Source organism: Stegostoma tigrinum, chromosome 11, assembly GCF_030684315.1.
Source record: "Stegostoma tigrinum isolate sSteTig4 chromosome 11, sSteTig4.hap1, whole genome shotgun sequence".
NCBI classification, from domain to species: domain Eukaryota; kingdom Metazoa; phylum Chordata; class Chondrichthyes; order Orectolobiformes; family Stegostomatidae; genus Stegostoma; species Stegostoma tigrinum.
Window position 1 is genome coordinate 68,807,903 of NC_081364.1, and position 20,642 is coordinate 68,828,544.

The 20,642-nt window shown below is 45.3% G+C and overlaps 1 protein-coding gene across 1 annotated transcript in view; it reads left to right on the plus strand.

Moving 5' to 3' along the window:
• Nucleotides 1-204: 204 nt before the first annotated feature.
• The window catches only part of LOC132210215 (complement C4-like), a 243,164-nt gene continuing 222,726 nt past the window's right edge, over nt 205-20,642 (plus strand). Inside the window, exons 1-4 of the mRNA XM_059649655.1 lie at nt 205-232; nt 7,542-7,601; nt 9,191-9,275; nt 13,690-13,801. The gene's annotated coding sequence lies outside the window, so the exon portion shown is untranslated. The remainder of the gene's footprint in view (nt 233-7,541; nt 7,602-9,190; nt 9,276-13,689; nt 13,802-20,642) is intronic.

Sequence of the window (20,642 nt, forward strand, 5' to 3'; positions counted from 1 at the left end):
AACCTCCTTCGTGCAGATGGTTTGGATGGAGCCGTTTTTGTCAGAAAAGTCACTTTTCCGTTCATGGAAGGACACAATCATCGCCTTGGAAGCTTCATCACGATACTACTTTGCATTTCTGAAGAGGGAAGAAGAAATCAATATGCAAATTCAATTCCATGGTTTAGGAAGTCCCATTGAGAACATGATTCATTTGCGCCGGCACAATGCTCTGACCGAGAAAGAATTGAAGGTGAGTTTGTAGTTTGGAAGATCGCAGCAATTTATGCATCAACTTCTTCATCGATAATGTTCCATTGCTTTCAAACTGCATTTTCCACTCTGCGAGATAATAACTGTTAGAACAAGCAACAGTATCGGTAGATGGTCTATGGGGAATGCAATGTTACAAAACCCAATCCATTCAACCACATATTTCAGATATGTCAACAAATTAAATATTCCAGCACAGGATAAAACAAGGAAGATGAGAGTGAGGAGGCAACAGCTCTGATGACAAAAGAACAGAAATTTACCTTTATCCATTTGAGCAAAAAAGCAGGCACACAAATAAATAATCATCTCAGAATGCACATGTGCAATGGAGGCTACAGGGGGACTAAGAATGCCGAATTGTTGTCATGCGTATTGCTGAAAGGATGATTGGAACAGAATCTGTGGTAAATTTGAAGAAATACAGATGATGCATCTCAGGATGTTGGAGGAAGAACATTTATGGACTGAGGCAAATTGTATTGCCCTTTTCAGGAGTTATGAGGTTCATAATGAATTGAAAGACTTCCTTCCGTGCTGAAAGCTTTAGTTTAGTTGCAGCTGGATGACAATTTCTGTTCCTGGTAGTATTTAGCAAACTGTTAAAAGTGAATGTCACTGCACAGAATTCCAAACATGACTCCAATCAGTAGAGAAAATATCCAAGGGGTATGATGAGTTGTATCCTCTAATGTTGAACAATGCAGCTACAGATACAGTGGAGGCACTGATGATAATCTTCCAAGAATCCTTAGATTGTGGAAAATTCTCAGAGGATTGAAAGATTGTGAACATAACACCATTATTACAAAGATACTTGGACAAAATAGTAAGCAAGTATTGCCAATTTAGGTCAACATGGGTAGATGTTCATGCCTGCAATGAAAGATGAAATAACAGGGTACTTAGTGTGCTATAACATCTTACAGAGTTAACATCCTTTTATAAGGGGAAATAATACTTGACAAACTTGCTACAGTGCTTTGAGAAGGAAACAAACATTACTGATGAAGGACCACCAGTTGATGTAGTACATTGAGATTTCAACAAAGCATTTGATAAGGTACAGCTCATAAGGTGTCTCAAAAGAACAGAGTCCGTGTGTTCAAGGGTAGTATGTTAAGATGGACAGAGGACTGCATCACAAATAGAAGTGGAGTCGTAGCAACAGGATGGTAACTTACAAGTCATGTACAGCCACAGAGCGAGTGCTGCGGAGGCCGTACACCTCATGTTGACTGGGTTGATTTTGGAAATGGCGTAGGGGATTGCTATGCTTAGGAAAGTTGGGCAGGCTGGGACTCTGTTCATTGGCATTTATAAGATTGAAAAAATCTTATTTTTTCAACATGTAAGATTCTTCAGAGGCTTGATAGTGTATATCCGTAGAGATTACTCCCATTTGTGAGAGATTTTACGACCAGAGGCCACATTTTCAAATTGGTTGCCTATTAATTCAGGGAAGAATTACTTCTTTCAGGTTGCAGCACTCTATTGAACACTTTAGCCAAGAAGATTTTCGAGGTAATGCCATTAATCATATGCTCAGCTGGAATGGCCAGGTTAATTTTTAAATCAAGAAACAATGATAATGAGAAAAGGGTCTAGGCCTGAAACGTCAGCTTTTGTGCTCCTGAGATGCTGCTTGGCCTGCTGTGTTCATCCAGCTTCACACTTTATTATCTTGGATTCTCCAGCATCTGAGCTTCCCATTATCAGTGATAATGAGAAAAGGGTAGTCTTTACAGTGGAAGATACTTCAAGGATCCCCTTATTACTAAAGAATACGGGGAGGAATTAAACACATCACTACCACACCATCACTGCCATGAGAGAAGTAGCAGTAGACAATCTGATGGAGTGAAAGCAGATGAGACTCTTTGCCGTGATGGTTTACTTTCTAAGATTCTGAACAATGAGCTTCAGAGTCGGTATATGCATTGATTGTAATTTCCCAAAAAGGTTTAGATTCTCAAGAAGCATCTGAGGGCTGGAAAAATGCTGATGTGACGTCCCTATTTAAAAAGGAGAGAGGCAAAAAGAAGATAACTACAACCGAACCAGTCTAACATCTATTGTTGGAAATATGTGGCAATCAACTATGAAGAAAATAATAGCAGGACATTTGGAAAATCAGAATCTAATCAAACAGAATCACCATAGATAATGGGAACTGCAGATGCTGGAGAATCCAAGATGACAAAATGTGAGGCTGGATGAACACAGCAGGCCAAGCAGCATCTCAGGAGCACAAAAGCTGACGTTTCGGGCCTCGACCCTTCATCAGAGACGGGGATGGGATGAGGGTTCTGGAATAAATAGGGAGAGAGGGGGAGGCGGACTGAAGGTGGAGAGAAAAGAAGATAGGTGGAGAGAGTATAGGTGGGGAGGTAAGGAGGGAATAGGTCAGTCCAGGGAAGACGGACAGGTCAAGGAGGTGGGATGAGGTTAGTAGGTAGATGGGGGTGCGGCTAGGGGTGGGAGGAAGGGATGGGTGAGAGGAAGAAGACGTTTGGGAGGCAGAGACAGGTTGGACTGGTTTTGGGATGCAGTGGGTGAAGGGGAAGAGCTGGGCTGGTTGTGTGGTGCAGTGGGGGGAGGGGACAAATTGGGCTGGTTTAGGGATGCGGTGGGAGAGATTTTGAAACTGGTGAAGTCCACGTTGATACCATTATGCTGCAGGGTTCCCAGGCGGAATATGAGTTGCTGTTCCTGCAACCTTCGGGTGGTATCATTGTGGCAGTGCAGGAGGCCCATGATGGACATGTCATCTAAAGAATGGGAGGGGGAGTGGAAATGGTTTGCGACTGGGAGGTGCAGTTGTTTGTTGCGAACTGAGCGGAGGTGTTCTGCAAAGCGGTCCCCAAGCCTCCGCTTGGTTTCCCCAATGTAGAGGAAGCCACACCGGGTACAGTGGATGCAGTATACCACATTGGCAGATGTGCAGATGAACCTCTGCTTAATTTGGAATGTCATCTTGGGGCCTGGGATAGGGGTGAGGGAGGTGGTGTGGGGGCAAGTGTAGCATTTCCTGCGGTTGCAGGGGAAAGTGCCGGGTGTGGTGGGGTTGGAGGGCAGTGTGGAGCGAACAAGGGAGTCACGGAGAGAGTGGTCTCTCCGGAAAGCAGACAGGGGTGGGGATGGAAAAATGTGTTGGGTGGTGGGGTCGGATTGTAGATGGCGAAAGTGTCAGAGGATGATGCGTTGTATCCGGAGGTTGGTGGGGTGGTGTGTGAGAACGAGGGGGATCCTCTTGGGGCGGTTGTGGCGGGGGCGGGGTGTGAGGGATGTGTTGCGGGAAATATGGGAGATGCGGTCAAGGGCGTTCTCGATCACTGTGGGGGCAAGTTGCGGTCCTTGAAGAACTTGGACATCTGGGATGTGCGGGAGTGGAATGTCTTATCGTGGGAGCAGAAGCGGCGGAGGCGGAGGAATTGGGAATAGGGGATGGAATTTTTGCAGGATGGTGGGTGGGAGGAGGTGTATTCTCGGTAGCTGTGGGAGTCGGTGGGCTTGAAATGGACATCAGTTACCATCTGGTTGCCTGAGATGGAGACTGAGAGGTCCAGGAAGGTGAGGGATGTGCTGGAGATGGCCCAGGTGAACTAAAGGTTGGGGTGGAAGGTGTTGGTGAAGTGGATGAACTGTTCGAGCTCCTCTGGGGAGCAAGAGGCGGCGCCGATACAGTCATCAATGTACCGGAGGAAGAGGTGGGGTTTGGGGCCTCCAGTGACAGTGCAGCACTCCCTTAATATTGTGAAAGATTTTACGACCAGAGGCCACATTTTCAAATTGGTTGCCTAGTAATTTAGGGGAAGAATTACTTCTTTCAGGTTGTAGCAATCTATTGAACACTTTAGCAGAGAAGGTTTTAGAGGTAATGCCATTAATTATATGCTCGGCTGAGATGGCCAGGTTAATTTTTGAATCAAGGAACAACAACAATGAGAAAAGGGTAGCCTTTACAGTGGAAGATACTTCAAGGATCCCCTTATTACTAAAGAATACAGGGAGGAATTAAACACATCACTACCACACCATCAGTACCATGAGAGAAGTAGCAGTAGACAATCTAATGGAGTGAAAGCAGATTGGACTCTTTGCCGTGATGGTTTACTTTCTAAGATTCTAAACAATGAGCTTCAGAGTCAGTGTATGCATTGATTGTAATTTCCCAAAAAGGTTCAGATTCTAGAGAAGCATCTGAGGGCTGGAAAAATGCTGATGTGACGTCCCTATTTAAAAAGGAGAGAGGCAAAAAGAAGATAACTACAACCGAACCAGCCTAACATCTATTGTTGGAAATATGTGGCGATCAACTATGAAGAAAATAATAGCAGGACATTTGGAAAATCATAATCTCATCAAACAGAATCACCATAGCCTGATGAAAGAGAAATTATGTCTGGCTAATTTGTTTGGGTTTTTGGAGGAAGTTTTGGAAGGAGAATTAATAGAGGAAAACCAGTAAATGTGTTGTGTTTGGACTTGGAGAAAGCATTGAGAATGTACTCAAAAGTAATAAGCTAAGAGCTGAGGTTTTGAAGGTAGTATATTGCTATGGATCAGTATGCTTTGCACATTCTGGAAGAAGAGATCACATCTCGAGTGAAATGCGCCAAGTGAATATATATTTTGGGGAACTTGGTGGCAATGCGGTAAGTCAGTGCAGAGGGTAAGAGGTGCCATTTGCTTGCTTTTTTTGCCTGATAGTTGGTAAGCATTTTTTTTTGAGACAGGGTGAATTGAAGCCAGAATCAGGGACCGAGAGGGTGAACCAGGTTCATTGGTTGGTGATCGCTACTGGTTCAAGAATCTATTATCGGTAGCTTTCAGATTGAAAGTAAATGGGAGAAATATTTACAGGCTACAAACTAAAAGACCAGAATGTTTTCAAATCAAATTAAGATCGAAGTAATTGAAATGGAGATGCCAGGCCAGATGATGATTTGTACCTACATGACGGGCGAGTGGTCAGGCCCCAGACTCCAGTTTACGGTTGATGAACTGGAATCTCAGTTTTGACCAATCAACAAATCATGTGGGGCAGAGTTACCAGGGAATGCTGTGCTTCAGGAGGCAGTCACACACCTTAGATTAACTAGCTGAAACTCGGTCAGTGGCCAATGACAAAGAACAGGGCAGGTGGAAGGATCCAGGATGTAGTGCAGAAGGAACCTTGGCCTTTGATCTTATCTAACAGCTTTGAGATTCTTTCTACCTGTGTGGATGAGAGTGCAGGGTATAGGGAAGATGAGTAAACTGACTATAGCACTGTGGTACAGGGGGACATTGAAGAGGGGATAAAAAGTGAAATGTAGTTATAATCAGGGGTAGTATAGTTAGGGGAATGAACACTGTTCGTTGTGATGAGGATCGAGAGTCTCGAAAGTAGTGTTGCCTGCCTGGTGCCCAGGTTCAGGATGTTCCATCTCGGCTACAAAGGAACTTGAAGTGGAAGGAGTAGAAATCCAGCTCTCGTGGTCCACACAGGTACCATTGATATGGAAGAAAGAGAAAAGAGGTTCTGCTGAGGGATTATGAGCACCGAGGTGCTGAGGTGAGAGAGCAGAACCAGAATGGTAATAATCTCTGGATTATTATCTGAGCAATTTGGCACGGTGTGAACATAATTATAGATGTACATTGTTCAAATGGTGGCATGGCAGAAATGTGTTTGAATTCATGAGACATTGGCATCGGTATGGGGAAGGAGGGAGTCGTTCTGGTGTTATAGGCTGGACGAGAATCATATTGGGACAAGTATCCTCGCAAAATACAGAGCTAGGTCTGGGGCTAGGGCGTTAAAATAAAAAGTGTGGAGTGGGTGAGCTCAGTTGCATGGAAAATTGTGGAAAAAGTTAGAAGCTGGTAAGTGCTCAGCAGAGTTTCCAGAGCAAGTAATAGGACAAAAAGTATGGAAATGGTCAGGAGTCTCACTTCAGCTGCAGCAGATAAGAAGGGTGGCTGTAAATGCCAGACTGATGATCTTGTATTGAATTGCAGGGAGTGTATGAAACAAAGTGAATGACTTTGTGTGCAGATTGAAATTGACAGATACATCACTCTGGGTATCACAGAGAGGTGGTTGTTAGGGGTTAAGTGTAAGGAACGAAATAGCCAATGATTCATGTCCGATAGAAAGAACAGGCAAATGGACAGAGATAAGAAAGTGTGGAGCTGGATGAGCAGAGCAGGCCAAGCAGCATCTCAGGAGCGTAAAAGCTGACGTTTTGTGCCGAGACCCTTCTACTTCTGTGTGTTCATCCTGCTGCGTTCATCCAGATCCACACTTTGTTATCTTGGATTCTGAAGCATCAGCAGTTCCCATTATCTCCGATACAAATGGACAGAGATGCCAGGGTTGGCTTGTCAGTAAGAAATGAGGTCGCGCTGAAGGAACCACAGCTCTTGTGCTTGTTTATTAATGACTTGGAGGAAAGAGGTGCATGTGCTGTGGCTAAATTTGTAGATGACTGAAAAAATATTTAGAAAGACAAGGCATGGCACAGAAACAGAGATTTCCCAGGATGTTACTTGGATCGGAATGTATTAGCTCTAAGGAGGGTTTGGTGGAAATGCTGTGTCATGATAAATGTAATGAGATCAAGCATGATCTCACCGAATGATGGAGGAATATTCAATGGGCCAAATGACTTTTTTTGTGAGTCTTTTTGTTTGACAATGCATTCATGAAGGTGTTTTTTTTTCTCTCTTGGATAAGATGTGAAAATGAAATGTATACGAGATAATGGGAACTGCAGATACTGGAGAATCCAAGACAACAAAATGTGAGGCTGGATGAACACAGCAGGCCAAGCAGCATCTCAGGAGGACAAAAGTGCTCCTGAGATGCTGCTTGGCCTGCTGTGTTCATCCAGCCTCACATTTTGTTGTCATGAAATGTATACACTTCCTTTTCATCTGGGAATAAATAATTGTTCTGAACGATTTCCATTGACGAATAGCAATCTGACAAGCTTCGCAATGTAAAGAGATTTTTAGCTTCTTTTTAATTGTAAAGATATTCTTTGGAATTAATTTGGCATATATTATTTGCATCTCAGGAAGTATGTTCATCACTGCATCTCAAAAAGTGCTCTGTTGTATGACAACAGCTTTTTAAAGATCACTTCAATGGTTGTGATTTTGAGTTGCCATAACACACATTAGGTTACATTGTTGGCCAATCTGTCCATGATTATTTCATTATCTTATGCTTCAAACAGACAAGGAAATATTGGTGATGCAATGAAATGTTTGACTCTCAAATATAATTGCTGTTATAGTTTCCACTTGGAAGAAGGATTCACATCAAATTGACTGGTCAAGGAAATGGGACACTGACTGTGAGTACTTTGAATGTTCGAGTTATTCCTAAAATGAAAGTTATGACCTTGATGATTTCTCTTTCATGCAGATATGAAGAGACTATTTTAAAATATCCTCTAGGTTAGTGGTTCAGGCATAAAAGTGCAAGATGTATATTTATGTATATACATGTACATGCGTCATCTGAAAAGATAATGAGTATAAATCACTTGTGACAAGGTGAGAATGAGTTATCCAGATGGTAAGAACTGCCAATGTTGGTGTCTGAGATAACACATTGTGGAGCTGGAGGAACACAGCAGGGCAGGCAGCATCAGAGGCTCAAGAAAGGTGAGGTTTTGGGTCAGGACCCTTCCTGAGAAATGGAGGGTGGACGGGAGCTCAGAAACAAATAGTGTGGAGGGGGAGGAGGTGCTGGGGAAGGTAGGAGGGATGGTAATAAGTGAGTACTACCAGATTGGAACAGATTTTCCCCAGTGGGTATTGGGTACGAATTCCAAATCACTCTCAAAATCTTAGTGACTGTTAACATTGATGTTTTTTGTCTGTGTGTTTCAGTAATTGCATGACAGTTGAATGGTTCGTTGAGAGTGAGGAACCTATGGACTCTCACACACCAAGATGGAATTTAGTTCGAAGAGTGACTTCAAAATAGTTGCTTGCTTTTAAAATCTTAACCGTTTTTGCTGTCCAGTTGAATGAATTTAGCTCATACTGCTTCAATAGGAATTAGTGTTTAATCGGAACATATTTGTGAAACTTACAGTTCCGTAAGTTTTAGCATGAACTGGTGCAGCCTTTCGGTGCTTGCAAAAAGGCTCACCTCTCCATTAATACCGAAGGAAAATTGGAGTTTAAAAGTAAGTTCACCCGCTGTCAGGGAATGAAATGTTAATGTTGACTCGAACATAATTTTTAAAAAAGTCATATATTTGTGTAACACTGAACTCAAATTAAAATTTGGATATGCTAGTTTTACAGATGGTTGGATATTGAATTCATTTTAAATGAGGGTGAAGATCACTTTAAATCCAGCATATTTGTGAAGAAAAGAAATAGCATGTCAAATAAAATTAACTGCATGACTCTTCCTAGCCCTATATGTAGAATTTCATTCTGAACCACGAGACAGTTGTGACCCCATACTACGTCAGTGCTCATGGCAAGAGTAAGACTCCTGTTTGACGTGCTGTGCACTGCATGGAATGGCGGCAACATCAGATTCATTGATGCTTGAGAATCAAAAGAATATGACGATAAGATTGAAAATCAAAATCTCATTGAACACTTCAAGGAATGTATTACAGGAAGAGGGGGAAAGCATGTATGACTAATAGAAGGTGGTGGCGCAGATCACATAGACCTGTGTGCTAAAACTGATCACAAATTTCACATTGAATGGAACAGTTTAAACAGGCTGGAGGAAGCAGACATGCCAGCCCAAACTTTTTGAATTTGAGCATTCTGTTCGTAAACATCAGCAAAATTGTTGGAAACATGTTTATTCTTTCTCTTTTATTGCACAGAACCATACGATGAGACTGTTTTGATGAGGAATTTAAAGATTATGTGTCCCATCCGTTTGACTCACAGTTTGGTACCATAGGTTGGTACGATCTTCGTTCGAGAAGGAAAAGGGATGTTCCAGATACAGAAAATCGTCAAACCATTGACTACAAAGTCCGTTTCTGGTTCGTATTAATTAATGCAGTTAACATTTTTAGCTCGACATGATTGCACAATGGAGTCAATCAGAAAATTCCATCTGATAGTCCACATAAATTTTAAGTGGATATTAAAGCAGCTCATTTCTTTTTCACGCTGTCTGCTGCTTTTAAGAATGGTTGTCTTATTGTCGAAATGTTTAGCTTTGCCTCCATGGCTTCTTCCATTAGCTCACATTGAAACACATGTTTCTTCAGCCAAAAATGCACGTTTACCCGGTGTAGCTTGACTTACCTTCCCCTGTGGTCGTTCCCCTGAAATCCCCTGCGGTAGCTCCCCTGAAAAACAACTATACCATTTTGGATACTGTTCCGGGGGACGAGTTAGCAGGGGTACGCAGTAGGGTGCAGGTCTCTGGCACAGAGTCTGTCCCTCTTGCACAGAAGGGAAGCGGGGAGAGGAAGAGAGTGATAGTCATTGCGGACTCAATAGATAGAGGGACTGATAGAAGATTTTCCGGGAACGAAAGAGGCTCACGATTGGTGTGTTGCCTACCAGGTGCCAGGGTCTGTGATGTCTCGGATCGTCTCTTTCGGGTCCTGAGGGGAGAGGGTGACCAGCCCCAAGTCGTGATCCACATAGGCACCAACGGCACATGTAGAAAGAGGGATAGGGATGTGAGGCAGGATTTGAGGGAGCTAGGGTGGAAGCCGAGAGCTAGAACAAAGAGAGTGGTCATCTCTGGTTTGTCACCCGTACCAGGTGATAGCGAGGCAAAGAACAGGGAGAGATTTCAGCTGAAGACGTGGCTGCAGGGATGGTGCAGGTGGGAGGGCTTCAGGTACATGGACAATTGGGGCTCATTCTGGGGAAGGTGGGACCTGTACAAATAGGATGGTCTCCACTTGAACCAGAGGGGCACGAATATCCTGGGTGGGAAATTGGCTAGTGCCATTTGGTTGGATTTAAACGAGCTCAGAAGGGGGATGGGAAACTGAGGTGTAGTCCTCGTACACAGGAGGATGAGCGTAGGGAGAACATGGTCAGGACCTCACTGTCACAGAAGTGTGCTGGCAGACAGCAAGCTGGATTGAAGTGTGACGACTTTAATGCCGGGAGTATCCGGAATAAGGTAGGTGAGCTTGCAGCTTGGATAGGTACCTGGGACTTTGAATGTTGTGGCCATTTCGGAGGCATGGATAGAGCAGGGTCAGGAATGGATGTTGCAGGTTCTGGGGTTTAGATCTTTCATTAAGGTCTGGGAAGGTGGTAAAAGAGGGGGAGGTGTGGCTTTGTTGGTCAAGGACAGTATAACGGCGGCTGAAAGAACCTTTGAGGACTCGTCTACTGCGGTGGTACGGGCTGAGGTTGCCAAGGAAGGTTTGTCGACTGAGTCAGTATGGGTGGAAGTTCGGAACAGCAAGGCAGCAGTCACTTCACTGGGGGTTTTCTACGGACCCCAAATAGCAGTTGGGAGATCGAAGAACTCATTGGCCGGCAGATTGTTGAAGAGTGCAAACGTAGCAGGGTTGTTGTTATGGGTGACTTCAACTTTCCCAATATAGATTGAAACCTCCTTAGTGCAGATGGTTTGGATGGAGCCGTTTTTGTCAGGTGTGTTCCGGAGGGTTTCCTGACTCAGTGTGTGGACAGGCCAACGAGGCGGGAGGCCATTTTGGATTTGGTGCTCGGCGATGAGCCAGGACAGGTGTCAGATCTCGTGGTGGGAGAACACGTTGGCGACAGTGACCGCAAGAGCCTCACATTTACCATAGCCATGGAAAGGGAAAGGAGCAGTTACCAGGGGAAGATATTTCACTGGGGTCAAGGAAACTATGATGCGATCAGACAGGAGTTGGGCAGTACAGATTGGGAGCAGTTGTTCCACAGAAAGGGCGCGGCAGACATGTGGAGGCTGTTCAAGGAGCAGTTGTTGCGAGTGATGTATAAATTTGTTCCTCTGAGACAGGTAAGAAGGGGTAAGATTAAGGAGCCTTGGATGACGGGTACATAGGTGCTTCTTGTCAAAAAGAAAAGGCAGCGTACGTAAGGTGGAGGAAGTGAGTGTCTAGCACAGCTTGAGAGTATTACAGGCCTGCTCGGAAGGAGCTCAAAAGATATTGCCTGTACAATTGTTACCTGTTACAACCTTTGCGTCCACGCTTGCTCATTCAATGGTGTCAAGATGCCAGCAGTGCATGTACCTTCTCCATCCCCTAATGCCGTCAGCTCACACAAGACATAGTCCTTACTTAAAATCTTCTGATCAACCAAAGTTCATTGTAATGGACATTGTAGTTATCTGTCATGAAACGAAAACTGATTCTGACTGGCATGACCTGCAGTGCAAATGAATATAATCTGTGAAACGAGATTCCTTATGGGCTTGCGGCCGCTACAAATAATTGCTATTCAAAGACGTTGCATACATACATTTTTTTCTCCTATCACCTTAGATTATTTTTTTGTTTATGCATGTTGTGTGGGTTTCCAGTCAGGCCCATAAACACAGGTTGATGCAGTCACTGTTATAACATGGTATTGAAGGAGAATTTGTGATCTTTGGAGTTTCATTCCAGTGTATGAAGGAGTGCACCATCAAGCCAGTTCAGAGCACTACTGGCGACGAATTGTTGCAAGTTTTCAAGTGTTACCGATCGTCACATAAAATATGGCCTTTTTGTTGTTGCGGTATTCATCTTAACTACACCATATCTAGTATTTAGGCTTGGAAACTATTTCAATTTTTTTGATTTACTTATTCAAAATCATTTATGATTGTTGTCATGATATCTCCAATATGTTATTTTGATTGGACATAGAGGATTGGATCTGTCTTAATGGAAATAATGTATGCGCTTATAAAACCCCTTCTGGGCAAGGTAGTTGCTCAGTGGTTAGAGCTGCTCATGCACTGGGGAGCCAATTGAGATTCCAGTCTTGGGTAACTATCTGTGTGGAATTGACACGTCCTCCCCGCGTCTGCGAGGGGCTTCTGCCAGGTGCTGCAGTTTCCTCCCATTGTTCAAAGATGTGCAGGTCCTTATATGTGATTTGTGAATCATTTCTTAAATGTTTCAATCCTGCCAGCATCCAGTGCCTTGGACAAAATAACTGGAGATGAATAAAAGATACTGTGCCTTTTGACACCATTTCCTGCTGGATTTTCATCAATCCTGCTTTATATCGGTGACAACTTCCATGACCTTTTTTGATGCTATGTCTGAATTGACAGTCTAGTTCCAAATATTTGTTGTGCAGTATTTCAAGGTCTCTGTTATAGCATACCCATGAATGTCCACTTCAAAAGATACTTCCATATCATAGAATCCCTACGGTGTGGAAACAAGCCCCTTTTGACCCAAGAAGTCCACGGCCACCCTCCAAAGAGCATCTCACCCTGACTCATCCCCCGACCCTTTCCTCAGTAACCTTACATTTCCCATGACTAACACACCTAATCTACACATCCCCAAACACAATGGGCAAGTTTGGCATGGCCCATACACCGAGCCTGCACATCTTTGGACTGTGGGAGGAAACCAGAGCACCCAGCAGGAACCCATGCAGGCATGGGCAGAATGTACAAACTCCGCACAGAAAATTGTCCAACGGTGGGATCGAACCTGGGTCCCTGGCGCTGTGAGTCAGCGGTGCTAACCACTGAGCCACCGTGCTGCCCTTGGAGTTAGACAGAGCTTGCTTGTTCCTGGGTGGCCTCAAACTGCCAACCTCCACTTAGTGGCAAAAGTGCTGACCAACTGCACTCATCTTCACTGGTTTTTGCTTAGTATCATTGAATTCAATCCTTCAAACTCTATGATAAATATTGAAATTTCCATTGATATGTGAGGGTTGTTTTTAGTACACAGTATTGGTTTATTATGTTTCATTGGTACATAATGAATATTGTATGTATATGCAAATGGGCAAGTTGGTAATGATGCAGTCCGCAGACCTGGAGGATAATAACACTGTCCTTCAATCGCCCACGATGCCCTCTGCAAATTGGTAGAAAACAAAAATTTCTATAAAATTCATCTCTTCTCCCGTCAGTGGATCAAAATTAATTCAGGATTTTGTACAGGCCAATAACCGTAAGATTACACGAGCCTAAACATAACTACTGGCTCATATTAGTTCAGTAAAGTGAAAGGGCAACAATAGAGGCAGTAGGAACTGCAGATGCTGGAGAATCTGAGATAAGAAGGTGTAAAGCTGGATGAACACAGCAGGCCCAGCAGTATCATCCGGCTCTGCACCTTGTTATCTCAGATTCTCCAGCGTCAATTTTCTGAAGTAGGGTCTCGTCCCGAAACATCAGCTTTCTTGCTTCTCTGATGCTGCTTGACCTGCTGTGTTCATCCAGCTCTCCACCTTGGGCAACAATAGAGTATGCTTTAAGTCACTAGATATGTTACGTGGGTTTGTCTTCCTTAGGGTGGAGTTAGTGGAACCGAAAAGATGTCTCCCTCACAGCGTTTGTGACAAAAGAATTGCATCGTTCCTTGGCGGCCTTTCAACAGAACAATATTCAGAGATTTCCCGAGTGGTAAGAATGTAACTTCTTTTACTTTTTCTCACTTTTTCCAACAATTGGAAAATAGATTATAGAAATAACATCGAGCTGATGAAGTGTGAAAAGAAGAATAATTGCAAGCAGTGGTGGGAGTTGGTCAGTGAGGTGGGAGGAGTGGATCGCTGGGAGAGAAGGCGGACAGGTCATGGAGGCGGGTATGTGGGGAGGAACTAGTCTTGGGATGAGGCTGGTGGGTGGGGAGATTTTGAGGGTGGCCAAGTCCGTATTGAGGCGATTGAGTTGGAAGCTCCCGAGGCGGAATATGAGGTGCTGCTCCTCCAGTTTCTGGGTGGTTTGGTTTTGACACTGGAAGAGGCCCAGGATGGACATGTCATTCAGGGAGTGGGAGGGGGAGTTGAAGTGATGCAATGATTTGGATATGAAAATAGAAGGTGTGGTTAGTAAGTTTCCCAATGATTGAAGGTGTAGTAGCCAACCAAGAAGGTCACCTCAGAATACAATGGGACATTGACAAGGACCAATAAACTGAGGAATGGCAGGTGGTGTTGAGGTTAGCCAAATGTGAGGTGCTCCATTTTGGAAAGGCAAATCAGGGCAGCACGTATACACTGAAGGTTGTGGGGAGTGTTGCTTAATAAAGAGACGCTGGAGTGCAGTTTCGTAGTTCCATCAAAGTACAGCCACCGGTAGAAAGGATATGAAGGAGACATTTGGTGTGCTCGCCTTTATCGGTCAGTGCATTGAGTATAGGAGTTGGGAGATCACTTAGCAGCCATGTAGGACGTTGGTTCGGCTGCTTTTGGAATACTGCAATCGCTTTTGGTCTCCTTGCGAGAGGAAGGATGTCGGCGCAACATTGAGGGCCGAAGGGCCTGTTCTGCGCTGTATTGTTGTATGTTGTAAACTTGAAAGGGTTCAGAGAAGGATGTTACGAGCATCGGAGGTTGGAGGTATCCTGTGGGCTTGAACAGGCAGCTATTTCTTGGAACTTTGGAGTTCAGGGCTGACCATATAGAAGTTTATACAATTACGAGGGACGTGGATAGAGCGAACAGCCAAGATCTTTTCCCCGGATTGCTGGAATCCAAAACTGGAGGGAATAGGTTAAAAATGAGAGAGGGAAGATTTAAAATGGACTGGATTTTTTTCATAGTGGTGCATGTATGGAGTGAGCTGCCAGAGGAAGTGGTGGAGGCTTGTACGTTTAAAAGGCATGTGGATGGGTACATGAATAGGATGGGTTGAGAGGAATATGGGCCAAATGCTGGCAAATGGGACTAAATTAATTTAGGATATCTGGTCAACATAGACAAATTGGGCCAAAGGATCTGTTTCCCGACTGTACATCTCTCTGACTCTAAGTGTCTTTTTTCTGAACCACGTGGCCCATAATTAGAAAAAGTTGAATCAGGATTTGGGAATGTGACAATTGTAATTGGATCTGTTTGATGAAATTAACTCTGTAGGTAATGGTGGTTGAATTATGATTTATCAAATTTGAGTTTATTGCAGCATCTTATAGAATAGAGGAAACACATGTAATCAAAATTGAAAATGAAAACTTGGTAAAATTTTGCATTGGAAATACATGACCAGCCATTGGAGGAGATTCATGACCATTGCATTCAAGTGAGAACAACAAATGCGATTCAGTGACTCAGTGAAACGGGATGCAGTGACTCAGTGAAATTGGACGCAGTGACTGTGTGAACTGGGATGCAGTGACTGAGGGTAATGGGATGCAGTGACTGAGTGAAATGGGTTGTAGTGACTGAGAGAAATGGGATAGAGTGACTGATGGAAATGGGATGCAGTGACTGATGGAAATGGGATGCAGTGACTGATGGAAATGGGATGCAGTGACTGATGGAAATGGGATGCGTTGACTGATGGAAAGGAGATGCAGTGACTGTGGGAAATGGGTTGCAGTGACTGAGTGAAATGGGATGCAGTGACTGAGGAAAGGAGATGCACTGACTGTGGGAAAAGGGGTGCTGTGACTGAGGGAAATGGGATACAGTGTCTGATGGAAATGGGATCCAGTGACTGAGGGAAATGGGATGCAGTGTCTGAGTGCAATGGGATGCAGTGAATGAGTGAAATGCGCTGCCCTTACTGAGTGAAATGGGATGCAGTAACGGAGGAAAGGAGATGTGGTGACTGTGGGAAATAGCATGCTGTGTCTGAGGGGAATGGGATGCAGTGACTGTGGAAATGGGATGCAGTGACTGTTAAATGGGCCGCAGTGACTGAGTGAAATGGGCAGCAGTGACTTCGTGAAATGGGATGCAGTGACTGATGGAAATGATGCAGTGAGTGAGGGAAATGGGATTCAGTGACTGAGATGAATGGGACGCATTGACTGATGGAAATGGGATGCAGTGACTGAGGGTAATGGGTTGCAGTCACTGAGTGAAATGGGATGCTGTGACACTGTGGAATGGGATGCAGTGACTCAGTGGAATGTGACGCATTGACTGAGGGAAAGGAGATGCACTGGATGTGGGAAATAGGATGCTCTGACTGAGGGTAATGTGATGCAGTGACTGAGGGTAACGCGATGCAGTGACTGTGGTTAATGGGATGCAGTGAATGAGGGATAGGAAATGCAGTGACTGTGGGAAATGGAATGCAGTGACTGATGGAAATGGGATGCAGTGACTGCGGACAATGGGATGCAGTGACTGAGTGAACTGTGATTCAGTCACTGAGTGAACTGTGATTCAGTCACTGAGTGAACTGTGATTCAGTCACTGAGTGAACTGTGATTCAGTCGCTGAGTGAACTGTGATTCAGTCGCTGAGTGAACTGTGATTCAGTCGCTGAGTGAACTGTGATTCAGTCGCTGAGTGAACTGTGATTCAGTCGCTGAGTGAACTGTGATTCAGTCGCTGAGTGAACTGTGATTCAGTCGCTGAGTGAACTGTGATTCAGTCGCTGAGTGAACTGTGATTCAGTCGCTGAGTGAACTGTGATTCAGTCGCTGAGTGAACTGTGATTCAGTCGCTGAGTGAACTGTGATTCAGTCGCTGAGTGAACTGTGATGCAGTGGCTGAGTGAACTGTGATGCAGTGGCTGAGTGAACTGTGATGCAGTGGCTGAGTGGAATGGGATGCAGTGACTGAGTGAAATGAGATCCAGTGACTGATGGAAATGGGATGCAGTGACTGCGGACAATGGGATGCAGTGACTGAGTGAACTGTGATTCAGTCACTGAGTGAACTGTGATTCAGTCACTGAGTGAACTGTGATTCAGTCGCTGAGTGAACTGTGATTCAGTCGCTGAGTGAACTGTGATTCAGTCGCTGAGTGAACTGTGATTCAGTCGCTGAGTGAACTGTGATTCAGTCGCTGAGTGAACTGTGATTCAGTCGCTGAGTGAACTGTGATTCAGTCGCTGAGTGAACTGTGATGCAGTGGCTGAGTGAACTGTGATGCAGTGGCTGAGTGAACTGTGATGCAGTGGCTGAGTGGAATGGGATGCAGTGACTGAGTGAAATGAGATCCAGTGACTGAGGGACATGGGATGCAGTGACAGAGGTACTGGGATGGAGTGACTGAGGTAATAGGGAATCAGTGCCCGAGCGGGCTTGGGGTGCAGTGACTGAGGGAAATGGGATACAGTGCCTGATCGAAAAGGAACGCACTGACTGAGTGAAATGAGATGCAGTGACTGAGGGACATGGAATGCAGTGACTGAGGGACATGGAATGCAGTGACTGAGGGACAAGGGATGCAGTGACTGAGGGACAAGGGATGCAGTGACTGAGGGACGTGGGATGCAGTGACAGAGGTACTGGGAAGGAGTGACTGAGTTAATAGGGAATCAGTGCCCGAGCGGGCTTGGGGTGCAGTGACTGAGGGAAGTGGGATACAGTGCCTGACCGAAAAGGGAGGCACTCACTGAGTGAAATGGGATGCAGTGACTGAGGGAAATGGGATTCAGTGACTGAGATAAATGGGATGCAGTGACTGATGGAAATGATGCAGTGAGTGAGGGAAATGGGATTCAGTGACAGAGATGAATGGGACGCATTGACTGATGGAAATGGGATGCAGTGACTGAGGGTAATGGGTTGCAGTCACTGAGTGAAATGGGATGCAGTGACTCAGTGGAATGTGACGCATTGACTGAGGGAAAGGAGATGCACTGGATGTAGGAAATAGGATGCTCTGACTGAGGGTAATGTGATGCAGTGACTGTGGGAAATGGGATGCCGTGTCTGAGTGCAATGGGATGCAGTGAATGAGTGAAATGTGCTGCAGTTACTGAGTGAAATGGGATGCAGTAACGGAGGAAAGGAGATGCGGTGACTGTGGGAAAAGGCATGCTGTGACTGAGTGAAATGGGACGCAGTGAATGAGTGAAATGGGCTGCAGTGACTGAGGGAAATGGGACGCACTGACTTAGTGTAATGTGAAGCATTGAATGAGTGAAATGAGATGCAGTGACTGTGTGAAATGGGATGCAGTGAATGTGTGAACTGGGATGCAGTGGCTGCGTGAAATGGGATGCAGTGGCTGCGTGAAATGGGATGCAGTGGCTGAGTGAAATGGGATGCAGTGGCTGAGTGAAATGGGATGCAGTGGCTGAGTGAAATGTGATGGAGTGACTGAGTCAGTTGGGATGCAGTGACTGAGTGAAATGGGATGCAGTGACTGATGGAAATGGGATGCTGTGAGTGAGTGAAATGGGCTGCTGTGACTGAGCGTAATGGGCTGCTGTGACTGAGGGAAAGGAGATGCAGTGACTGATGGGAATGGGATGCAGTGACTGAGACAAATAGGATGCAGTGACTGATGTAAATGGGATGCAGTGACTGATGTAAATGGGTGCAGTGACTGATGGAAATGGGATGCATTGACTTAGGGAAAGGAGATGCAGTGACTGAGAGAAAGGAGATGCAGTGACTGGGGGAAAGGGGATGCAGTGGGTGAGTGAAATGGGATGCAGTGGCTGAGTGAAATGTGATGCAGTAATTGGTGGAAATGGGATGCAGTGACTGAGGGAAATGGGATGCAGTGACTGTGGGAAATGGGTTGCAGTGTCTGTGTGAACTGTAATGCAGTGACTGTGTGATCGACGATGCGGTGGCCGAGTGAAATGGGATGCAGTGACTGAGTGAAGTGGGCTGCAGTGACTGTGCGAAATGGGTTGCAGTGACTGAGTGAAATGGGATGCAGTGACTGAGGAAAGGAGATGCATTAACTGTGGGAAAAGGGGGGCTGTGACTGAGTGAAATGGGATGCAGTGACTGAGGAAAGGAGATGCAGTGACTGTCTAAAATGGGACGCAGTGACTGTCTGAAATGGGACGCAGTGACTGAGTGACCTGGGATGCAGTGACTGAGTGACCTGGGATGCAGTGACTGAGTGACATTGGATGCAGTGACTGAGTGAAATGGGATGCAGTGACTGAGCTAAATGGGATGCATGACTGATGGAAATGGGATGCAGTGACTGAGGGGAATGCGATGCAGTGACTGAGGGGAATGCGATGCAGTGACTCATGGAAATAGGATGCAGTGACTGTGTGAACTGGGATGCAGTGACTGTGTGAACTGGGATGCAGTGACTGAGTGAAATGGATGCAGTGTCTCAATTGAATGGGATTTACTGTCTCCGTTAAATGGGATGCAGTGACTGAGTGAAATGGGATGCAGTGACTGAACTAAATGGGATGCATGACTGATGGAAATGGGATGCATGACTGATGGAAATGCGATGCAGTGACTGAGGGGAATGCGATGCAGGGACTGAGGGGAATGCGATGCAGGGACTGAGGGGAATGCGATGCAGGGGCTGAGGTGAATGCGATGCAGTGACTGAGGGAACGGAGATGCAGTGATTGTGGAAATGGGTTGCAGTGACTGAGAGAAATGGGCTGCAGTGACTGAGGGAAATGGGATGCAGTGACTGTGTGAACTGGGATGTAGTGACTGTGTGAACTGGGATGCAGTGACTGAATGAAATGGATGCAGTGTCTCAATTGATTGGGATTTATTGCCTCCGTGAAATGGGATGCTGTGACTGAGTGAAATGGGATGCTGTGGCTGAGGGAAAGGAGATGCAGTGACTGAGGGAAAGGAGATGCAGTGACTGAGGGAAAGGAGATGCAGTGTCTGTGGGAAATGGCATACTGTGACTCAGGGTAATGGGATGCAGTGACTGAGGGGAATGGGCTGCAGTGACTGAGGGGAATGGGATGCAGTGACTGTGTGAACTGGGATGCAGTGGCTGAGTGAAATGGGATGCAGTAATTGGTGGAAATGGGATGCAGTGACTGAGGGAAATGGGATGCAGTGACTGTGTCAAATGGATGCTGTGACTGAGTGTAATGGGATGCAGTGACTGAGGGGAATGGGAAGCGGTGCCTGAGTGAAATGGGATACTGTGACAGAGGGTAATGGGATGCAATGACTGATGGAAATGGGATGCAGTGACTGATAGGAATGGGATGCAGTGTCTGAGGGAAATGGGATGCAGTGTCTGAGGGAAATGGGATGCAGTATCTGAGGGAAATGGGATGCTGTGACTGAGCGTACTGTGATGCAGTGACTGAGGGTAATGGGATGTAGTGACTGAGTGAAATGGGATGCAGTGACTGATGTAAATGGGATGCAGTGACTGAGGGAAATGGCCTGCAGTGACTGAGTGAAATGGGATGCAGTGACTGAGGAAAGGAGATGCAGTGACTGTGGGAAATGGGAAGCGGTGACTGAGTGGAATGTGAAGCTTTGAATGAGTGAAATGAGATGCAGTGACTGTTTGAAATGGGATGCAGTGTCTGTGTGAACTGGGATGCGGTGATCTTGTGAACTGGGATGTGGTGACTGTGTGAACTGGGATGCGG